This window comes from Epargyreus clarus, unplaced genomic scaffold (genome assembly GCF_041222505.1).
Source record: "Epargyreus clarus isolate Ecla_fem2 unplaced genomic scaffold, WU_Ecla_fem_2.2 ptg000007l, whole genome shotgun sequence".
Taxonomy (NCBI): domain Eukaryota; kingdom Metazoa; phylum Arthropoda; class Insecta; order Lepidoptera; family Hesperiidae; genus Epargyreus; species Epargyreus clarus.
In genome coordinates, this window is record NW_027332215.1 from 20,085,416 (window position 1) to 20,106,929 (window position 21,514).

The 21,514-nt window shown below is 34.5% G+C and overlaps 1 protein-coding gene and 1 long non-coding RNA gene across 2 annotated transcripts in view; one reads left to right on the forward strand and one right to left on the reverse strand.

The window, feature by feature from the left end:
- LOC140743140 (uncharacterized) overlaps window positions 1–21,514 on the forward strand; it is a 129,174-nt gene that overhangs the window by 23,631 nt on the left and 84,029 nt on the right. The window lies entirely within an intron of this gene.
- On the reverse strand, window positions 800–2,292 carry LOC140743619 (uncharacterized). The gene is made up of 2 exons (XR_012102478.1): window positions 1,805–2,292; window positions 800–1,158 (listed from the first exon to the last, which is right to left on the reverse strand). It is a non-coding gene; the product is annotated as an uncharacterized LOC140743619 (long non-coding RNA).

Below are 21,514 nucleotides of genomic sequence, written 5' to 3' on the forward strand. Positions count from 1 at the left end.
AAGCCATACATTTTAAAGACATAATAAGGAGACTCGAAATATTATATACAAAAATAACTATTTATAAAAATTGTTATTTCTTGTATGACAACACTAAAATATTTTTTTACCAAAATGTGTAGTCTATTAGTACATAAAAACGCGTCATACATTATTTCTATATATTATATTATCTATATTAATTCTATACTTATAATAAATCTGTAGAGAGGTCAATTCTGTACAAGAAATATATTTCCAAAATAACTATCAGGGGGTATTTAGGGATCGATACTGATGTCAAGAATGCAATCATTAAAATTTTTGTCTGTCTGTCTATATAACCGTTATAGAAAAAAAAGCTACTCGACGGATTTTAACGAAACTTGATACAATTATTTTTCATACTCCTGAGCTGGTTATAGTACCTATACTTTTCATCACGCTACAATCAATAGGAGCAGAGCAGTGCAGAAAACATACCTCTTATATTATATCCTTCTTTTGTAAATCGTATATCATATTTATCCTGCCCATCCTTTGAAAATATCCAAATATACCTAATAGATTATGGCCCTTCTTTAGTAAATCTTATATTTTACCCCTCTTTTAAAGTCACAAAAATGTTGAAGATTAATACATTTTGTATCCTTTATTTGACTACATACCACATCCACAAAATCTGTGTCTGTGTCTGTTAATAAATAATTATAAATGAATACGTAAGAATAGAATCTAACATCTTACGCCCCTTCCTGCTATGTGCATGGTAGAGCTACACTCCAAAAAGAATAATCACGGGTAAAATTCATATAGGTAACTTAAGCCACAAACAATTTAACACATACAACGAATTAAACTAAAATAAATAGAATACTCAAAAACTCAAGTCATAAAAAAATTTCAAACCAGTTATTGCTTTCTCAACATACCAATAAGTTAGCTCATTAAGATTAAATCATATACATTTTTAAACGACTCATAAATTAATTCCGAAATATACACTTATAAACCCTGTAACCGATTCTCTCCAAATAATCTAAACAATTTGTCTTGCTTTTCTTCTTTCATATCTTATGACTCGTAATTCTTCTCCTTCGAAATAGTAACAGGTGCTTTTAATACTTTAGTGTTGAATGCCCAGTCCGTTATTATTACATTCCAAAGACCACAGGTATTCTTCATTGTTTGATCCAATATTAACATGAAAACAAATATAAAACTTGCAATTAATTCTATTTAAAAATGTAAGTAAGTAAGTACAAGCTGTAACCATACTTTTCCAATTGTCCGTAACGTAATGGACACTTAGGAATAGAACAAACTTTCTATAACCTAATCCCATTATTATTATACGGATAATATAATGTTAAACAATATAACATCAATAATTTTAAAATTCAATAATTACTTTCGGATATTATCCGCACAATGAACCCTAGTAAATATTTAACATATACTCCAAAACGTGAGGTGTTAAATGTATCACGAAATATTAATAATTTGAAGCCTGCAAAAGTTGTCTTATAACATTAAAGTTCTTCTAAACAAATATAACATTTGCTCATAACAACGGTACTGCCATTTTATATCTCGACTGTGTAAGTAAGAACTTCTAATATAGTGTTATTATTATTTATATCAAATTAAGGTAAAATGAAAACAAAAACATTTGACCCAATAAAATTCCTGAAAAACGCCCGGCTAGGCTACTATATATCTATTTAATAAACTCTGATAGCAAACTTAAAACAATCTGTGCCAACCAACATTTGTATCGATTCTTAATTTGTTGTATTTAAATATATCGAATAAATTAACTTACGCAGTTTTACGCACCCGATCCCACTGGCTGAATTGTTGGGGGTATCTCCAATGGAAGACTTGAATCAACCTAGTTATTTTTATTTATTTCCAAGACCTCCACAAACATCGTCCTTGACATCTGCCGTTTCCCGCCATAATACCCTTTTTTTTAAATCACGAATACAGCGTTACAGCCAATTAAATATGTGGCCAGCATTATTTTTCGAGTGAAAGGTTTTAAACTAATTTTAATTTTATTTATTTTTATAATGTTGAACTGACGCAGTAAGGTATAATAATATATATGACCTTACAATAAATTTTAAGAAATAATGTTAAATGATGCCGGTCATCGTGGTGGTGGTCACTAAAGTGAGACAGCCTGAAACATTGCATACAAAAATGCATATGTATGATTTTTTTTTTGTTTGACAACATTGAAATAATTTTTCAATGTTGTCAAACAAAATGTTAAGACTAATAATACCTACAAACACCTCATACTTTGTAATGATAGCAAAATAATACAAGTTTAAAATATTACATATAAAAATACATACATACGTATGAAAATGTATAAATGTATGTATGTTTGTATGGCAGCACTGAAATATATTTTCACCTAAATGTTCAAACCATAGATATATTATCCTACAATATATCTATGGTTCAAACTGTTAGTAGCTAACAACGCCACGTATTAGGTAATAACTTCAAAAGGAGACAACAGTTTTAAATATTACATACAAAGATGCATGCGTATATAAAATATTATTTTGTGTACGGCACCACTGATTTTTTTTTACCACAATGTGAAATCTATTAATACCTACAAACGCATCGTACATTTTAATGTTGTCAAAATATACAACAGCTTGAAATATTTTATAGAAAATACATATGTATGAAAATTATTATTTTTTGTATGGCCACACTAAAATATTATTTTATAAAATGTGCAGAATATTAGTACCTACAAACGTCCCATACATTCTAAAGATATCAACAGAAGACAACAGCTTGAAATATTGCATACAAAAATACATATATATGAAAATTATTTTTTTTGTATGGCAACACTAAAATATTTTTTTATCAAAATGTGCAGAATATTAGTACCTACAAACGCCTCATACATTCTAATGATATCAATAGAAGGCAACAGCTTGAAATATTGCATACAAAAATACATATAATATATGAAAATTATTATTTTTTGTATGGCAACATTTAAATATTTTGTTACCAAAATGTGAAGTCTATTAGTACCTACAATCGCGTCATACATTATAAGGTTGTCAAAAATATACAAAAGCTTGAAATATTACATACAAAAATGCACTTGTATGAAAATTAATATTTTTTGTATGGCAACACTAAAATATTTTTTTACCAAAATGTGCAGTCTATTAGTACATACAAACGCGTCATACATTATAACGTTGTCAAAAATTTACAACAGCTTGAAATGTGACATACAAAAATGCACATGTATGAAAATTATTATTTTTTGTATGGCAACACTGAAATATTTTTTTACACATTGGTACAGTCTATAAGTGCCATTAAGCGCCTCATACAAAAAAATGACGTCAAATGGTGGCAACAGCTTGAAATCTTCGATAATCCTATAGAAAATGCATTTGTATGAAAACATTTTTTTTGTATATGGCAACATTGGATTTTCGATTTTTTACATAGTGTCCATTTGAAATAAAAAATATCTCCCATATGTTACTTATATGCTCTGTCTACGGTTTCCGCCCAAGTACTCAAAAAGTGAAAATCGTGAAAAAAAATTCTGTATCCCAGTGTTGCCAGTCGATTAAGACGAAAATGGTCAAATGTCATTACGGCACCCATAAAAATTAGTCCTGTGAAAAAATTTCATTAAAAATATTTCTCCTTCTACTTTTCACATTTTTGAATGAAAAGTTCCAAAAAATGTATGAAAGGTGAAAAAAAAAACTTTACCTGGCAACACTTCGAGTCGAGCTCCATAACCGCTCAATACAAAGCGACTCGCTCAAATGTTGCCAACCTCAAAATATTTCACTTCGAAAAATGCATTTTTTCGTACATTTTACAAAATGGCTGATACAAGGTCCGCCATCTGGTTAAAAAAATAAATAAATCCGATTTGGTAAAATTAAGCATATATCCAAGAAAAAAAAAGAAAAAAATCCAAAAAATATTAAAAAAAACACATCAGTGCCACCCCACAAACACACCTCGAAAAATGAAAGATTTCAAACTCAAATATCTCGGCGGCCATCTTGTTTTTCCAATTTTTTCTAATTTTATCGTAACAGTCGTCCCACAATTAGCCGAAAATGACACCAATCTCAGGTAGGCGCGCAGCATAAAAAAAAAGTTGAAAATCGCAGGAGGGCCGCCATCTTGAATTTTGTATGTTTCCCATTTTTCCTATAACCACCATAATATACTGAAAAAATATCTCATACATTATTACTACCCCCCACCAATAGTTTAGGCTGGGCTACTCGAAATGTCAAAAAAGTGAAAAAAAAAATCTAGTTCTCAGTGTTGCCAGTTTATTTGGATGAAAATGGTCAAATGTCATTACGACCCCCCTGACAAATACCAATGTAAAATATTTTCATTTAAAATGTTTCTCCTTCTACTTTTTACATTTTTGAATGGAAAGTTCCAAAAAAAGTATGAACGAAGAAAAAAAATCCTAAACCTGGCAACACTACAAGTCACGCTCCACAACCGCCCCATACAAGGGGATTCGCTGAAATGTTGCCAACCTTAAAATATTTCAATTCAAAAAATGCGTTTTTTCATACATTTTACAAATTGCCTGACCAACGATCCGCCATCTGGTTAAAAAAATAAATAAATCCGATTTGGTAAAATTGAGGATATATCCGAGGAAAAAAAAACAAAAAAATTTAAAAAATATAAAAAAAACACATCAGTGCCACCCCGCAAACACACCTCGAAAAATGAAAAATTTCAAACTCAAGTATCTCGGCGGCCATCTTGTTTTTTCAACTTTTTCTAATTTCATCGTATCAGTCGCCCTCAAGTTAGCCGGAAACGATACCGATCTTGGATAGGTGCAAAATAAAAAAAAAAGTTGCCCAATCCAGCTCGGCCGCCATCTTGAATTTTGAAAGTTTCAGATTTTTCCCATAGACACGGAGGCAAATAAAAAAATCCACTCATACATCAAACCCACCCCCACCACTCCTTCAGGTCGAGGAAGTCGATTTTTCGTAAAACTGAAAAAAAATTCCTGCGGCCAGTGTTGCCAGTCGACATCGACGAAAATGGTCTAATGTCATTACGACAGCCAAAAAAAATATTCCAGTGAAAAATTTTCATCAAAAATATTTCTCCTTCTACTTTTCATATTTTTGAATGAAAAGTTTGAAAAATTGTAAGAGTGGGGAGAAAAAAACTCAAACCTGGCAACACCTCGGACCGAGCCCCACGACCGCCCCGAACAAATCGTTCAAACGTTGCCAACCTCCGAATATTTCACTTCAAAAAATCTGTTTTTTCATACATTTTACAAATCGCCTAACAGACGACCCGCCATCTTGTTGAAAAAAAAAAAAATCCGATTTGGCAAAATTGAGGACATATTCGAGAAAATTTTAAAAAATGGCAACAAAATATTAAAAATCCCAAGAGATACGACCTCCCAAAAACACCTCGAAAATTGAAAAATTTCAAACTCAAATATCTCGGCGGCCATCTTGATTTTTCATTTTTTTTCAATTTCATCGTAACCCCCACCCGAATATTATTCGAAAAAGAAACAAACATCAGCATAAAGTCAATAAATAAAAAAGTTAAAAATTTTAAATCGGCCGCCATCTTGAATCTATGGCATCTCATATTTTTCCCTTTGCCTCGGGGGGGAGAGGAGAAAACCCGCCATAGACAACAAAGTCGCTCCTAGACGGCAACATGGAGAACGGCATGTCAGTCAGTCAGTGGTAAGTTCAGGATTATATATATACTAGGTATCGCTTGTGTGCGCTCGCTGCTAAAGCAGCTCGCGAAACGGTTGTCTTCTTTATTTTTGCGCGCAAAATTTTTTTACATTTTTTCCCTATATTGAAGTTTTATTCATTCTGTTTGGGGCTGTTTGGAAAAGATATGAGTTAATATTTGCAAAATACCAAGAATGGTCGTGATTTTTTTGTCTATAAGCCATACATTTTAAAGACATAATAAGGAGACAAAAGCTTGAAATATTACATACAAAAATAACTATTTATAAAAATTGTTATTTCTTGTATGACAACACTAAAATATTTTTTTACCAAAATGTGTAGTCTATTAGTACATACAAACGCGTCATACATTATTTCTATATATTATATTATCTATATTAATTCTATACTTATAATAAATCTGTAGAGAGGTCAATTCTGTACAAGAAATATATTTCCAAAATAACTATCAGGGGGTATTTAGGGATCGATACTGATGTCAAGAATGCAATCATTAAAATTTTTGTCTGTCTGTCTATATAACCGTTATAGAAACAAAAACTACTCGACGGATTTTAACAAAACTTGATACAATTATTTTTCATACTACTGAGCTGGTTATAGTATACTTTTCATCACGCTACAATCAATAGGAGCAGAGCAGTGCAGAAAATATACCTCTTACATTATATCCTTCTTTTGTAAATCGTATATCATATTTATCCTGTCCATCCTTTGAAAATATCCAAATATACCTAATAGATTATGGCCCTTCTTTAGTAAATCTTATATTTTACCCCTCTTTTAAAGTCACAAAAATGTTGAAGATTAATACATTTTGTATCCTTTACTTGACTACATACTACATCCACAAAATCTGTGTCTGTGTCTGTTAATAAATAATTATACATTAATACGTAAGAAGAGAATCTAACATCTTACGCCCCTTCCTGCTATGTGCATGGTAGGGCTACACTCCAAAAAGAATAATCACGGATAAAATTCATATAGGTAACTTAAGCCACAAACAATTTAACACATACAACCAATTAAACTCAAATAAATAGAATACTCCAAAACTCAAGTCATAAAAAAATTTCAAACCAGTTATTGCTTTCTCAACATACCAATAAGTTAGCTCATTAAGTTTAAATCATATACATTTTTAAACGACTCATAAATTAATTCCGAAATATATACTTATAAACCCTGTAACCGATTTTTTGTATGGCAGCACTGAAATATATTTTCACCCAAATGTTCAAACCATAGATATATTATCCTACTGACGTAGGGTTCAAACTGTTAGTAGCTAACAACGCCACGTATTAGGTAATAACTTCAAAAGGAGACAACAGTTTTAAATATTACATACAAAGATGCATGCGTATAAAAAATATTATTTTGTGTACGGCACCACTGATTTTTTTTTACCACAATGTGAAATCTATTGATACCTACAAACGCATCGTACATTTTAATGTTGTCAAAATATACAACAGCTTGAAATATTTAATAGAAAATACATATGTATGAAAATTATTATTTTTTGTATGGCCACACTAAAATATTATTTTATAAAAATGTGCAGAATATTAGTACCTACAAACGCCTCATACATTCTAATGATATCAATAGAAGGCAACAGCTTGAAATATTGCATTCAAAAATACATATATATGAAAATTATTACTTTTTGTATTGCAACATTAAAATATTTTTTTACCAAAATGTGCAGTTTATTAGTACATACAAACACGTCATATATTATAGGGTTGTCAAAAATATACAACAGCTTGAAATGTGACATACAAAAATGCATATGTATGAAAATTATTATTTTTTGTATGGGAACACTGAAATATTCTTTTACCCAAATGTTAAAACTGCTAGTATCTACAAACGCCTCTTACATTGGAATGACATCAAAAGGAAACAACAGCTTGAAATATGACATACAAAAATGCACTTGTATGAAAATTATTATTTTTTATATGGCAACACTGAAATATTTTTCCAAAAATCTGTACAGTCTATGAGTACCATTAAACGCCTCATACAGAAAACTGACGTTTAGTGATGCTGGGCATGGTGGTGGTGGTCTTTAAAGGGAGACAACAGCCCGAAACACCATATACAAAAATACAAATGTATGAAAATTATTATTTTTTGTATGGCAACACTAAAATATTTTTTAATCAAAATGTGCACAATATTAGTACGTACAAACGCCTCATACATTCTAATGTTACCAATACAAGACAACAGCTTGAAATATTGCATACAAAAATACATATATATGAAAATTATTATTTTTTGTATTGCAACATTAAAATATTTTTTTACCAAAATGTGCAGTTTATTAGTACATACAAACACGTCATATATTATAGGGTTGTCAAAAATATACAACAGCTTGAAATGTGACATACAAAAATGCATATGTATGAAAATTATTATTTTTTGTATGGGAACACTGAAATATTCTTTTACCCAAATGTTAAAACTGCTAGTATCTACAAACGCCTCTTACATTGGAATGACATCAAAAGGAAACAACAGCTTGAAATATGACATACAAAAATGCACTTGTATGAAAATTATTATTTTTTATATGGCAACACTGAAATATTTTCCCAAAAATCTGTACAGTCTATGAGTACCATTAAACGCCTCATACAGAAAACTGACGTTTAGTGATGCTGGGCATGGTGGTGGTGGTCTTTAAAGGGAGACAACAGCCCGAAACACCATATACAAAAATACAAATGTATGAAAATTATTATTTTTTGTATGGCAACACTAAAATATTTTTTAATCAAAATGTGCACAATATTAGTACGTACAAACGCCTCATACATTCTAATGTTACCAATACAAGACAACAGCTTGAAATATTACATACAAAAATACATATGTATGAAAATTAATATTTTTTGTATGGCAACACTAAAATATTTTTTTACCAAAACGTGCAGTCTATTAGTACATACAAACGCGTCATACATTATAACGTTGTCAAAAATTTACAACAGCTTGAAATGTGACATACAAAAATGCACATGTTTGAAAATTATTATTTTTTGTATGGCAACACTGAAATATTTCGTTACACATTGGTACAGTCTATAACTGCCATTAAGCGCCTCATACAAAAAAATGACCTCAAATAGTGGTAACAGCCTGAAATCTTCGATAATCCTGTAGAATGCATTTGTATGAAAACATTTTTTTTGTATATGGCAACATTGTATTTTCGATTTTTTACATAGGGTCCATTTGAAATAAAAAATATCTCCCATACATAACTTATATGCTCTGTCTACGGTTTCCGCCCAAGTACTCAAAAAGTGAAAATCGTGAAAAAAAATTCTGTATCCCAGTGTTGCCAGTTGATTAAGATGAAAATGGTCAAATGTCATTACGGCGCCCAATAAAAATAGTCCTGTGAAAAAAATTCATTAAAAATATTTATCCTTCTACTTTTTACATTTTTGAATGAAAAGTTCCAAAAAATGTATGAACGATGAAAAAAAAACTTTACCTGGCAACACTTCGAGTCGAGCTCCATGACCGCCCGATACAAAGCGACTCGCTCAAATGTTGCCAACCTCAAAATATTTCACTTCGAAAAATGCATTTTTTCGTACATTTTACAAAATGGCTGACACAAGGTGCGCCATCTGATTAAAAAAAATAATATTGCCATATAATAAAATTGAGGATACAATCCGGCCAATAAATCAAAAATATCGAAAAAATATTAATAAAACCACCGCGCTACGACCCTACAAACACACCTCGAAAAATGAAAGATTTCAAAGTCAATTATCTCGGCGGCCATCTTGTTTTTCCATTTTTTTCTAATTTTATCGTAACAGTCGTCCCACAATTAGTCGAAAATGACACCAATCTCAGATAGGCGCGCAGAATAAAAAAAAAGTTGAAAATCGCAGGAGGGCCGCCATCTTGAATTTTGTATGTTTCCCATTTTTCCTATAACCACCATAATATACCGAAAAAATATCTCATACATTATTACTACCCCCCACCAATAGTTTAGGCTGGGCTACTCGAAATGTCAAAAAAGTGAAAAAAAAAATCTAGCTCCCAGTGTTGCCAGTTAATTTGGATGAAAATGGTCAAATGTCATAACGACCCCCCTGACAAATACCCATGTAAAATATTTTTATTAAAAATGTTTCTCCATCTACTTTTTACATTTTTGAATGGAAAGTTCCAAAAAAAGTATGAACGAAGAAAAAAAATCCTAAACCTGGCAACACTTCAAGTCACGCTCCACAACCGCCCCATACAAGGCGATTCGCTGAAATGTTGCCAACCTCAAAATATTTCAATTCAAAAAATGCGATTTTTCATACATTTTACAAATTGCCTGACGAACGATCCGCCATCTGGTTAAAAAAATAAATAAATCCGATTTGGTAAAATTGAGCATATATCCGAGAAAAAAAACGAAAAAAATCAAAAAAATATTTAAAAAAACACATCAGTGCCACCCCGCGAACACACCTCGAAAAATGAAAAATTTCAAACTCAAGTATCTCGGCGGCCATCTTGTTTTTTCAACTTTTTCTAATTTCATCGTTTCAGTCGCCCGCAAATTAGCCGGAAACGATACCAATCTTGGATAGGTGCAAAATAAAAAAAAAAGTTGCCTAATCCAGCTCGGCCGCCATCTTGAATTTTGAAAGTTTCAGATTTTTCCCATAGACACGGAGGCAAACAAAAAATTCCACTCCTACATCAAACCCACCCCCCACCACTCCTTCAGGTCGAGGAAGTCGATTTTACGTAAAACTGAAAAAAAAATCCAGCGGCCAGTGTTGCCAGTCGACATCGAAGAAAATGGTCAAATGTCATTACGACACCCAAAAAAAATATTCCTGTGAAAAAAGTTCATCAAAAATATTTCTCCTTCTACTTTTCATATTTTTGAATGAAAAGTTTGAAAAATTGTAAGAGTGGGGAGAAAAAAACTCAAACCTGGCAACACTTCGGACCGAGCCCCACGACCGCCCCGAACAAACCAAATCGCTCAAACGTTACCAACCTCCGAATATTTCACTTCAAAAAATTCGTTTTTTCGTACATTCTACAAATCGCCTAACAGACGACCCGCCATCTTGTTGAAAAAAAAATTAAATCCAATTTGGCAAAATCGAGGATATATCCGAGAATTTTTTTAAAAATGGCAACAAAATATTAAAAATCCCAAGAGATACGACCTCCCAAAAACACCTCGAAAATTGAAAAATTTCAAACTCAAATATCTCGGCGGCCATCTTGGTTTTTCATTTTTTTTCAATTTCATCGTAACACCCAACTGAATATTATTCGAAAAAGAAACAAACATCAGCATAAAGTCAATAAATGAAAAAGTTAAAAATTTTAAATCGGCCGCCATCTTGAATCTATGGCATCTCATATTTTTCCCTTTGCCTCGGGGGGGAGAGGAGAAAACCCGCCATAGACAACAAAGTCGCTCCTAGACGGCATCATGGAGAACGGCATGTCAGTCAGTCAGTGGTAAGTTCAGGATTATATATATATATACTAGGTATCGCGTGGGTGCGCGAGCTGCAAGCAGCTCGCGGGGAAATGTCTTGTTTAGTTTTGCGTGCAAGATTTTTTACAATTTTTGTTTCTATATATTTATTTAAAATTTGTTAATTTTTGGGGCCGTTTGTAAAGGATACGAGTTAATATTTGCAAAATACCAAGAATTTGGGTCCTGATTTTTTTGTCTATAAGCCATACATTTTAAAAACATAATGACACAATAGCTTGAAATATTACATACAAAAATACTTATTTATAAAACTTGTTATTTTTTGCATGGCAATACTAAAATATTTTTTTACCAAAATGTGTAGTCTATTAGTACATACGCGTCATACATTATGGGGCGTTCAAAAATATACAGCAACTTGAAATATTACATAAAATAGTGCATATCGACCCAGGAATGCGTTATTGCTGTTACGCCAAAAAATCTGGAAATACGTTATATACATATTTGGAATCAGATTTTTTTCTGTGTTGAATGATCTAACACTCGTGTAGCTCTAAGAGCATTTTAAATTCATTTACAGCGTAGAAAATTTCAATGAAATGTAAATTGCAGTAACCCTGTAAAAGTCCTTCGTTTTATTGTACTGCGCCTGTTACACTAATTTCACTATCAAAACATTTAAACACAACACGGGTTACAGCGTTTTCGCGGTCTGAGACTTTTAGTCCCAGCTCAGTTACAGTATTTACGCGGTATGAGATTTAAAGGCGAATTATAGTTACAGCGTTTATATGGTATAAGAAAGACAAATATGTCATATTTAAATCCTTAATTATGTAAAACAAATCACTAAACTTTTAATCTTGTAATGGACACACACATATAAATATGGACATAAAAACTAAACCTAATCACTTGTAATGGACACAAAAACATATCTTACAACATTTTACAGGCATCCAATATTTAAGTTTCACAATATTTACGATATTTTTAAATGTTACTACGTGTGCTCGCGCCCTTTTGACGAAGGCGACGAAAATGTTCCATTTGCCGAGCGGTAGGCGAAGTGGCAGGACGTGTAAGGTGTTCATTAAAGTACATTTAATTATAAAAAATAAGAAGCATTTTAGGTATAAATTGAATATTATAATTAGTCTTTGTTTAATAAAAAAATGTAAAAAATTAAGCTATTAATGGCAAAAAGTGCTAGGTAGGTATATTTAAAATTATTGCTTCTACCCATTTTTTAATGCGGAGAAATCCAGAAGAGCATCCATGAGGATTCATGCATATCAGATCAGAAGATCGGGGGCACAGTGGTATGTCAGACTCTTACCAACTAAAACTCCGCGGCGTTCCTCTGGACGTTCAGAGACGGTTCACGAGAAAGCATTAGCATTACGTTCACGACCCGGCAATCAGACACTTCCATCCATAGCGCGAACCACCAGCACTACCTCTAGCGTGTGCTGGGCCATCTCTTCGAGGTAATCGTCACAGTGATGGCATCTGGCCGTCGACACCCGCCCGATCCAGCACAAATAATTCCAGAAACAACCATATACCTAGAGTACGTGTGTCCGACGGAAAGACAAGACGCCCTTGCGCTTACATAACCACTTCTCGATAACGCACGAATTGCCTCAATAGTCCTCAGGACGGCTCTAGGATGAACCGACCTTGAGTTCCACGTCTCGGTAACCCATTGGCGCAGCTCAGCTCTGTGTCTCTCCAGTTCCTGTCGCACGGTCGGGCGGCTCCAGGATTGGTGTGTTTCCTCGCGCCAATAACGTAGCGACGAAAAGGTCATCGCTCCCAAATCCCAGAGTAAACTTCCCGCCAATACGTAGGCTGCCTCACATAAGATAAGGCAGAAAATCTACCCAAAGTCGCCACCGACCTCAGGCGCTGAAGGTCCATACAAAGCCGGGTCCAACATTTCATCCGATGAATCCCAGATAAGTTCGCAACGGCCTCACGTCGATACGAACTCCGGAGACAACGATTTAAGCATCCTGGGGCGGCGCCTTCCGAAGACCATGAAGCATCGCCATGATTGCCATGAAGCACAGTTTCGGATTTTTCAAGATTTTTAAACACAACCGCCGTACGCGGCCCACTATGAATACTGTGTAAGCGGTGACGCGCAGGAAAGCATCCCTCTGGTTTCCGCTATAGACAGTCATCAGGGTGTCGTCTACATAACGAACTATGCTGACACCCGGAAGGGGAGCTCCTCGCAGCACTCAGTTTTAGCCGATATTCCACAAGAGAGGACCCAGCATCAAACCTTGTGGAACTCCGCACCATATTTCCCGCCGACACCACCGGTCTTGGCCAGGGTATTCCACCATACGCCTAGATAAGTAGTCCCCGACAATCTTCTCCGGGAGGACCTCCGTGGTGATGGGACGCTACCCTCTTGCAATTCCAGGGGCGGGTGTCAAACACGTTGGCCATATCAAGTGATACAGCCAACATTACCTCACCCCGGGTAACTGTATTCTTCGCCAGGGACTTCGCCCACTGTACCACGTCTGCGGTGGATTTCCGTCTGCGAAATCTCAACTGGTTGTCAGACAGATCCAGACCGACATCCTCGAGGTGCCCGTCCTCGTCAAGCAACACGACGGAACGGTACGCAGATGGGGTTGCGCTGGACGCCCTGCTTTCCAGGAGGACCAGACGATCTGTCTTCCACTGTTGTAGTATTCTGGACTGATACCCATCTATAAATCAAGTATTAATGTGACTGTTGTGAACGCCTTTGTCCAGTGGACGTCTAGACTAAAGTATAGAGATTTTTTTGTGAGCTTTGATATATAGGTGTATCTAGAGGTTTTTAGCATGATCGGCTATTGAAACCACGTAACATACGCCAACGGTTGGTCAATGCTATCGTACTGAACTTTCGGGCTTTGCTCTTCGCGAAAGGTCATGCAACATACAGGTTGAACCAGATACTCACCGGACATTGCCGTTTCGGTGAGTATTTAAAAAGGATAGAGGGAGATGACGGCATAGCACACGCTGCAGTACTGCCCAGCGTGGGAGTCTCAGCGGCGGTTCGTCTTGACAAAAGTGGGACCGGACCTGACTCCAGCACCATTATTGGAGCTATAGTTAAGCGTAGCAAAGCCTGGGACGGCATGATCTCGTGCAACATTGTCATGTCCACGAAGGAAGACGCCGAGCGAGCTAGCGCACAGCTTGGAGGAGGAGTCGCCGCGGGCATACATAACTCCCATCTTTCCCTGTAGTTCCGGGACCACAATAGGGTTACGGTATCCTCTGCCTGTCTTAAGAGGCGACTAAAAGGACTTCCAGGGTTACGGGCGGCAAAAGTGAGAACTCGAACCGCCCGGGCAACGATTCCGGGAAAGACGGCAGTACGTGCGCTCACCTGGACGGAGCCCGACAAGGCAACGCGCTAAAAAGACTTCGGTTGCGTTGTTTTGGAGATTTAAATTTCGAGAGTTAAGGTATCATTATTTTCGTCTCAATGACCCGAGTTCCTTAGATAGGTGTTAGAAAAAAAAATCACAATGGCGGATTTTTGGCGCGAAATAGTAACACATTTAAAAATAAAGTTAACCGAACCTATCGAGCAGGGTATCAAATGAAAGGAAATTAAACGGAGATTATAAAAACATATTTGTATATATACAAAACAGCAAGGTGACTGACTGACTGACTAACTAAATGACTAATTCATTTTTCGGAAATCAAAGTACAGTCGAAACCACGGACCATAGAGTTCTAAAATTTTGCACATAGGTTCTCTATGTAGCGTTAATAAGTACTAAGGAAGGCCTTTTGAAAATTGTACCCCTAAGAGGGTAAAATAGGCAGTCATGTCAGTTTTTTTTTAAATCCTTTAATTTTGAAGCAACTACTGTAAAATTTAGTATTTGGCTTCCTGGATAGGAACAAGGACATACCCATTTATCCCCTTCCTAAAAATCAACCCCGTAGAGGATAAAATCGGGGTTGAAAGTTCATTTGAACAACCGTCAATTTTGAAGCAAACGCTATGAAATTTTGTATCTGGTTTGTTGGAAAAAAAATAATGAAATTGTACCCCTAAACGAAGTAAAATAATGTTTGGAACTTTAAATTACTGAAGTTATATATTTTATGGAGCATAAATTGTGATTTTTTTTTTCGCGAAATAGTAACACGTTTTAAAAAAGTTCTACTTCAGCCTTTTTAGTGCATTCGTATTTTTGATTTTTTAATTAAATGACATGTTTAACCTAACCTAACCTAACAAATTCTACATACCTACTATCTTTTTCTGTACTAATGTTACAAAAGTAAAAGATTATTTTTTATCATGATTCAAATATATATAGTGATTGAAGGTGGTAGAGCATTTTGTGGTTAAACCTCATAACAGCAGTGTTAAGCGCTGCTGTGTTCTGGTTTGAAGGGTGTAGGTAAGGGAGACATACGTTTCCGAGACGTTCCAGCTTAGTCCTCAGGGGTAGCGGCGCATCTGTGAGCGATTCCAGGTAGGAATATATAATCCTATCTGAGGTTGATTACAGACGTCCATAGGTAATAGCTAAACACCATCAGGTGGACTGCATGCTCGTCTGTTACTCCCATATTGTGAAGTGTCAAAAAGTGAGTGCTAAATGGCCGAATAGACAGGTGGTATCCCTGTATCATCAGGATTAAGGAGTTTAATATTGAATATATGCGCAAGCACAAATAATTTACTTTTATTAAGTTGAAAATAATTGTATATTAACAGGGTTGAGTAGGTTAAATTTGTGGTCAGTACATGGATGGGTGACCGCCACGTAATGTTATTTGTCTCCTCAAACGTTTTCGTGCTTTTGAATTTACGTTCAGCTGCTGGTTCCAGATGTTAACATGTAAGTCTGGTGAAAACCTCAAAAAATATTGTTTTAAAAATTAACAGTTTTAATGTTATTGGATATCCACAACCACTGTTTTTCTTATATGAACTAAAGGATTTACTTTACCTATTCGACTTTCGTTATTATATCGGACCATCGAATCTATATAACCTGTAAGAATCTAGACTGTATTTTGAACTTCACGTCAAATTCAATTCTGGGAATTCTGGAATATCAAATTCTGGGAAGTAATGATAAATGACAAACTAAAGGAAAAGCGTAAATTTTAAGAATATACATATTTTTTCATATTAATTTGGCAGTTAAGTTCCCGCCATTCATTAATTTAAACATCTCGCGTATTAACAATGTTTTTGGTCTAATATTTCAAATCATTCAGAAGCGGACGTTTTGTTCTTCTAGAATTTATATTTTTATGTTTGACTTAGTTAAGGTTATTTTTAGGACCATTGTAATAGATTTTCAACTTGCTCTGCGCAGAGTTTCGTTTAATACAAATGTAAAATTGACAATTTGGGAGAATGACTTTTTCAAGTAAAATCCTAGTGATTACTTAATAAAAAGATATAGAAAATCATATGTAACGTTGAAACGAAGTTGTAAAAAATAAAAAATAAAAATTTACGTATTAATAAATTATCTATTTTTATTTAAAATATAAATCCTAAAATAAACTTAGTTGCCAACCTATTAGTTAGTCATACTAAGCCGTATGTCACGGTCATAACATCGAAGAATTAGTTGATTAACCAACAAATTATTCAATGTTATGACTTATGTATACTTCTAAGAATTATACATAAGTCATATGTTATGTATAATCTTTAAGGATTAGTATGCCAATATGTATTATATTCAAAATTTTCCTTTTCCTTTAATTTGTCACATAACATTACTTCCCAGAATTTGATCCTTATAAGCGACACTATCAGATAGTGAAATAATATAGAAATTTATTATTTTCCAAAATGAATTCGTTCGATTCTCGGCTAAGGAATAAGATATTTTAAAAACGAATGATGCAGTTTTAGTTTTTATCAAAATCGGCCTCGTAACTCCTTTCAGCATTTTTCGCAAATTCGGATTTAGCCCTGAAGGCCTATTTGAAAAATTCACCCTGTATAGGTGTATCTGGAGGTTGCTAGCATCATCGGCTATTTGGACCACGTAACATACGCCAACGGGTGGTCAATGCTATCGTACTGAACTTTCGGGTTTGGCTCTTCGCGAAAGGTCATGCAACATACCGGTTGACCCAGATACTCACCGGACATGGTCGTTTCGGTGAGTATCTAAACAGGATAGAGGGAGATGACGGCCCTACGAGGATTCCGCATAGCACACGCTGCAGTACTGCCCAGCGTGGGAGTCTCAGCGGCGGATCCTCGTGCCAAAAGTGGGACCGGACCTGTCTCCAGCGCCATTGTTGGATAACTCCAAGATATAGCATGATCACCTGCGACATTTTCAAGTCCACGAAGGAAGAAGCCGAGCGAGCTAGGGAGCGCACAGCTCGGAGGAGGAGTCGCCGTGGGCGTAGATAACGCCCATCTGTTCCCGTAGTTCTGGGACCAGAATAGGGTATCCTCTGCCTGTCTTAAGGGGCGACTAAAAGGGGCTTCCGGGATTGCGGGTGGCAAAAGTGAGAGCTGGAACCACCCGGGCAACTACCCAGGGAAGGACGGCAGTATGTGTGGTCGCATACCGTCGTGCACGCCACACCAAGTGGTGAGCGTCATGCTCACCTGGGCAGAGCCCGACGGGGCAACACGCTAAGAAACCCGAGGATAACTACCGGGGGGGTTTTAGTGCGGTAAGAATCCCACATAACCCCGTGTCGCTCCCACGGCATAGGGTATCTTTTGAAGGTTTCCCCTCTTGTCAACAAAAAAAAGGTGTATCTTGAGGGAAGTATTATAGGTACCTTTTTATGTAATATAGGAGTAGCAGACGAACATACAGTCCAGACAGTCGCCACTTACCATCAGGTGGACTGATAAAGCCTTGTACTAAAGTAAAAATATTGTTTAGAAGAAACAGACGAGGAAGATGTTGATGTATAAGAAGAGTGATAACATAAGAGACAAATTAATCAATGATGAGATGAAAGGTTTTATGAGTTGAGTTGAGGCGTTAAAAAATCAGAAAAGTTTAATTATAACGTTTAAGTGAAAATTATTTAAAATTACGTATTACGTATAATGTACGATTTTTTTCTTAAGTCATTTCAATTATATTTAACCCTTTACACCCGAAGATTTTTTTTCGCAATTTCCGATTCAAAACGTTTATTACGGCTTTTTATATAGCTTAAGGGATCCACAAAAAATACGAAAAAAAATCCAGAGTTTATACGTAATCCAGAAATCGACCCGCACGATCGTGAGTCTCCGGTGGGAACTGTCACACTCACGATCGTGAAAATTGCAAAAAAAATTAGTTTTTTATCAAAAAATATTAGAAAATTAAAACAATTTGGAGATATTTAACATCACTGTCTTTATTTTCATTAGTCTTTATAAAAAATCTGTCTTGGCAATGAAACCTAAACTACGTAATTCTATGAAAATCAACATTCTTCTTTCTTCCGTTATTGCCTCCGTCTTAAATCCAGGTCTCCAAGGCATAGATATTCTTGGCTAGGTAATATATCCAATGATAATGCAGATGGAGAAAACTTTAGCCATATCTATTGCAATTAAATTAAGTTTTCGACCGGTTCTTCTTAGATAATATAAATCTGTGCATGTGGTTACATATCAAGAGCCTCATAATTAAAATATTAAGAAAAATATTTCTTTGGAAACTTTACTGGAGATGTTGGTAGGGATGTGTAGACCTTTTCAAGACAGAAAACGTATTCTTTTCCAAGCTATTTTTCGATGTGTTGGACGTGAAAATGCTCGGCGGCGAGAAATTTCTAGGGATGATTTTAAAGTAGATGGTTGAGGTTCATGCTCAAGTTCCAGATCCAATTCTAGGTCAGTTTCTATTTGAGGGTCTGCGTGTGCTTCTGGATCTGTTTCAGGGCACAATTCTTCAAATTGAAACTCTTCTAATCTATTTTGTTGAAGCTCTTCACTTTCATGAAGATCTTCAATGTCCAAAACATTTCTCCTCACCCCGCACTGGCAAAATCTGATCGTCATTTAAATGTACCCCTAAAATTGAAACAAACAAAATTGATATTGACGAAACTTACACATAACTGGTAATAGCAATAAAACATTTTCATCAAACGTTATTCTGCACCAACAACCGTAGGCACACGATCGTAACAGTTGAAATTTGCAACCTAATTGTATCTAAATTGCAAGTTAATCTAATAAAGTACTAAAATCCACGTATTTAGTGTTCTTTTAGCTTTCAAATTAGCTGTAATTAATAATAGCTACTAAACATTTAATACCAAAAATAATTATATACCTGTGACAGTGCGCGGGTCGAAAAAATCTGCCATCTTTGGACGAGTCCCTAGCACAACCGACCGCCTGCACCCCGCTCACTTAGCCGGTAGCACGTGCGATACTCTCCTCACGATCGATCGGCATCGGTTGCGTTTCGAAAAATAAGAAGCTATCACGTGGGAATTTTTTTAAAGTGAAACTCACGCTCATATCATCTCGGGTGTAAAGGGTTAAAACGTTAAAGAATTACATTTTCATTACCTGCAATAAAAAATAAAGTAAGATTTTAAAGTGTTTTAGTTTTAGACCAGATCCCTAAATACGTATTTTTATTTTAATATTAATTTTGTTTATGCCACAACTCACAGCATTTTTTTCGCGTAATAAAAATAAACTCATCGGATTATAGCTTTTTAAGGTAACAATGACTTAAAAATATGATGTTTACAGCATATACGCTTCCCAAAAATAGAGTTTACATATGCATAGTGCATATTTTTTTCGTATGGTAACACTCAACATTGGATATTGTATTTTTTACGTAACGATCATTTTAAGTAAAAAGTTTATCGTCTGTCAACGGTTCTCCCTCAAGTATTCAAAAAGTGAAAATCATGAAAAAAAATCTGTATGCCAGTTTTGTCAGTTGATTAATACGAAAATGGTCAAATGTCATTACGGCATCATGAAAATGTCCAAATATACATCATAGATTATGGCCCTTCTTTAGTAAATCTTATATTTTAACCCTCTTTAATAACTCACAAAAATGTAGAAGATTATTACATTTTATATCCTTTACTTGACTACATACAACATCCACAAAATCTGTTTCTCTGTGTCTGTTAATAAATAATTATAAATTATTGCATAAGAAGAGAATCTAACATCTTACGTCCCTTCCCACTATGTGCATGGTAGGGCTACACTCCAAAAAGAATAATCACGAGTAAAATTCATATAGGTAACGTAAGCCACAAACAATTTAACTCAAATAAATAGAATACTCAAAAACTCAAGTCATAAATAATTTAAAACCAGTTATTGCTTTCTTAACATACCAATAAGTTAGCTAATTAAGATTGAATCATATATGTACCTTTTTAAACGACTCATAAATAAATTTCGAAATATACTTATACTTATAAACCCTGTAATCGATAACCATTACTGCTCTCCAAATAATTTAAACAATTTGACTTACTTTTCTTCTTTCATATCTTATGACTCTTCTATGAACTCTGACTATGAATTCTTCTCCTCCGAAATGGTAACAAGTGATTTAAATACTTTAGTGTTGAATGCCCAGTCCATTATTATTACATTCCAAAGACCACGGGTATTCTCTATTGTTTGATCCAATATAAACATGAAAACAAAAATAAAACTTGCAGTTAATTTTATTTAAAAATGTAACTAAGTAAGTACAAGCTGTAACCATACTTTTCCAATTGTTAGTAACGTAATAGACACTTAGGAATAACGCAAATAGAACAAAATTTCAATAACCTAATCCCTTTATTATTATTATACGGATAATATAATGTTAAACAATATAAAATCGATAACTTTAAAAATCAATAATTACTTTCGAATATTATCAGCACAATAAGCCCTAGTACTAATATATGACTGTTATAATTATTCGTAATATACGTATAAATATTTAACATATACTCCGAAACGTTAAGTGTTAAATGTATGACAAAATATTAATAATTTGAAGCCTGCAAAAGTTGCCTTATAATATTAAAGTTCTTCTAAACAAATATGACATTTGCTCATAACAACGGTACTGCCATTTTATATCTCGACTGTGTAAGTAAGAACTTCTAATATAGTGTTCTTATGATTTATATCAAAAAAAGGTAAAATGAAAACATAAATATCTGACCCAATCAAATTTCTGAAAACGGCCTG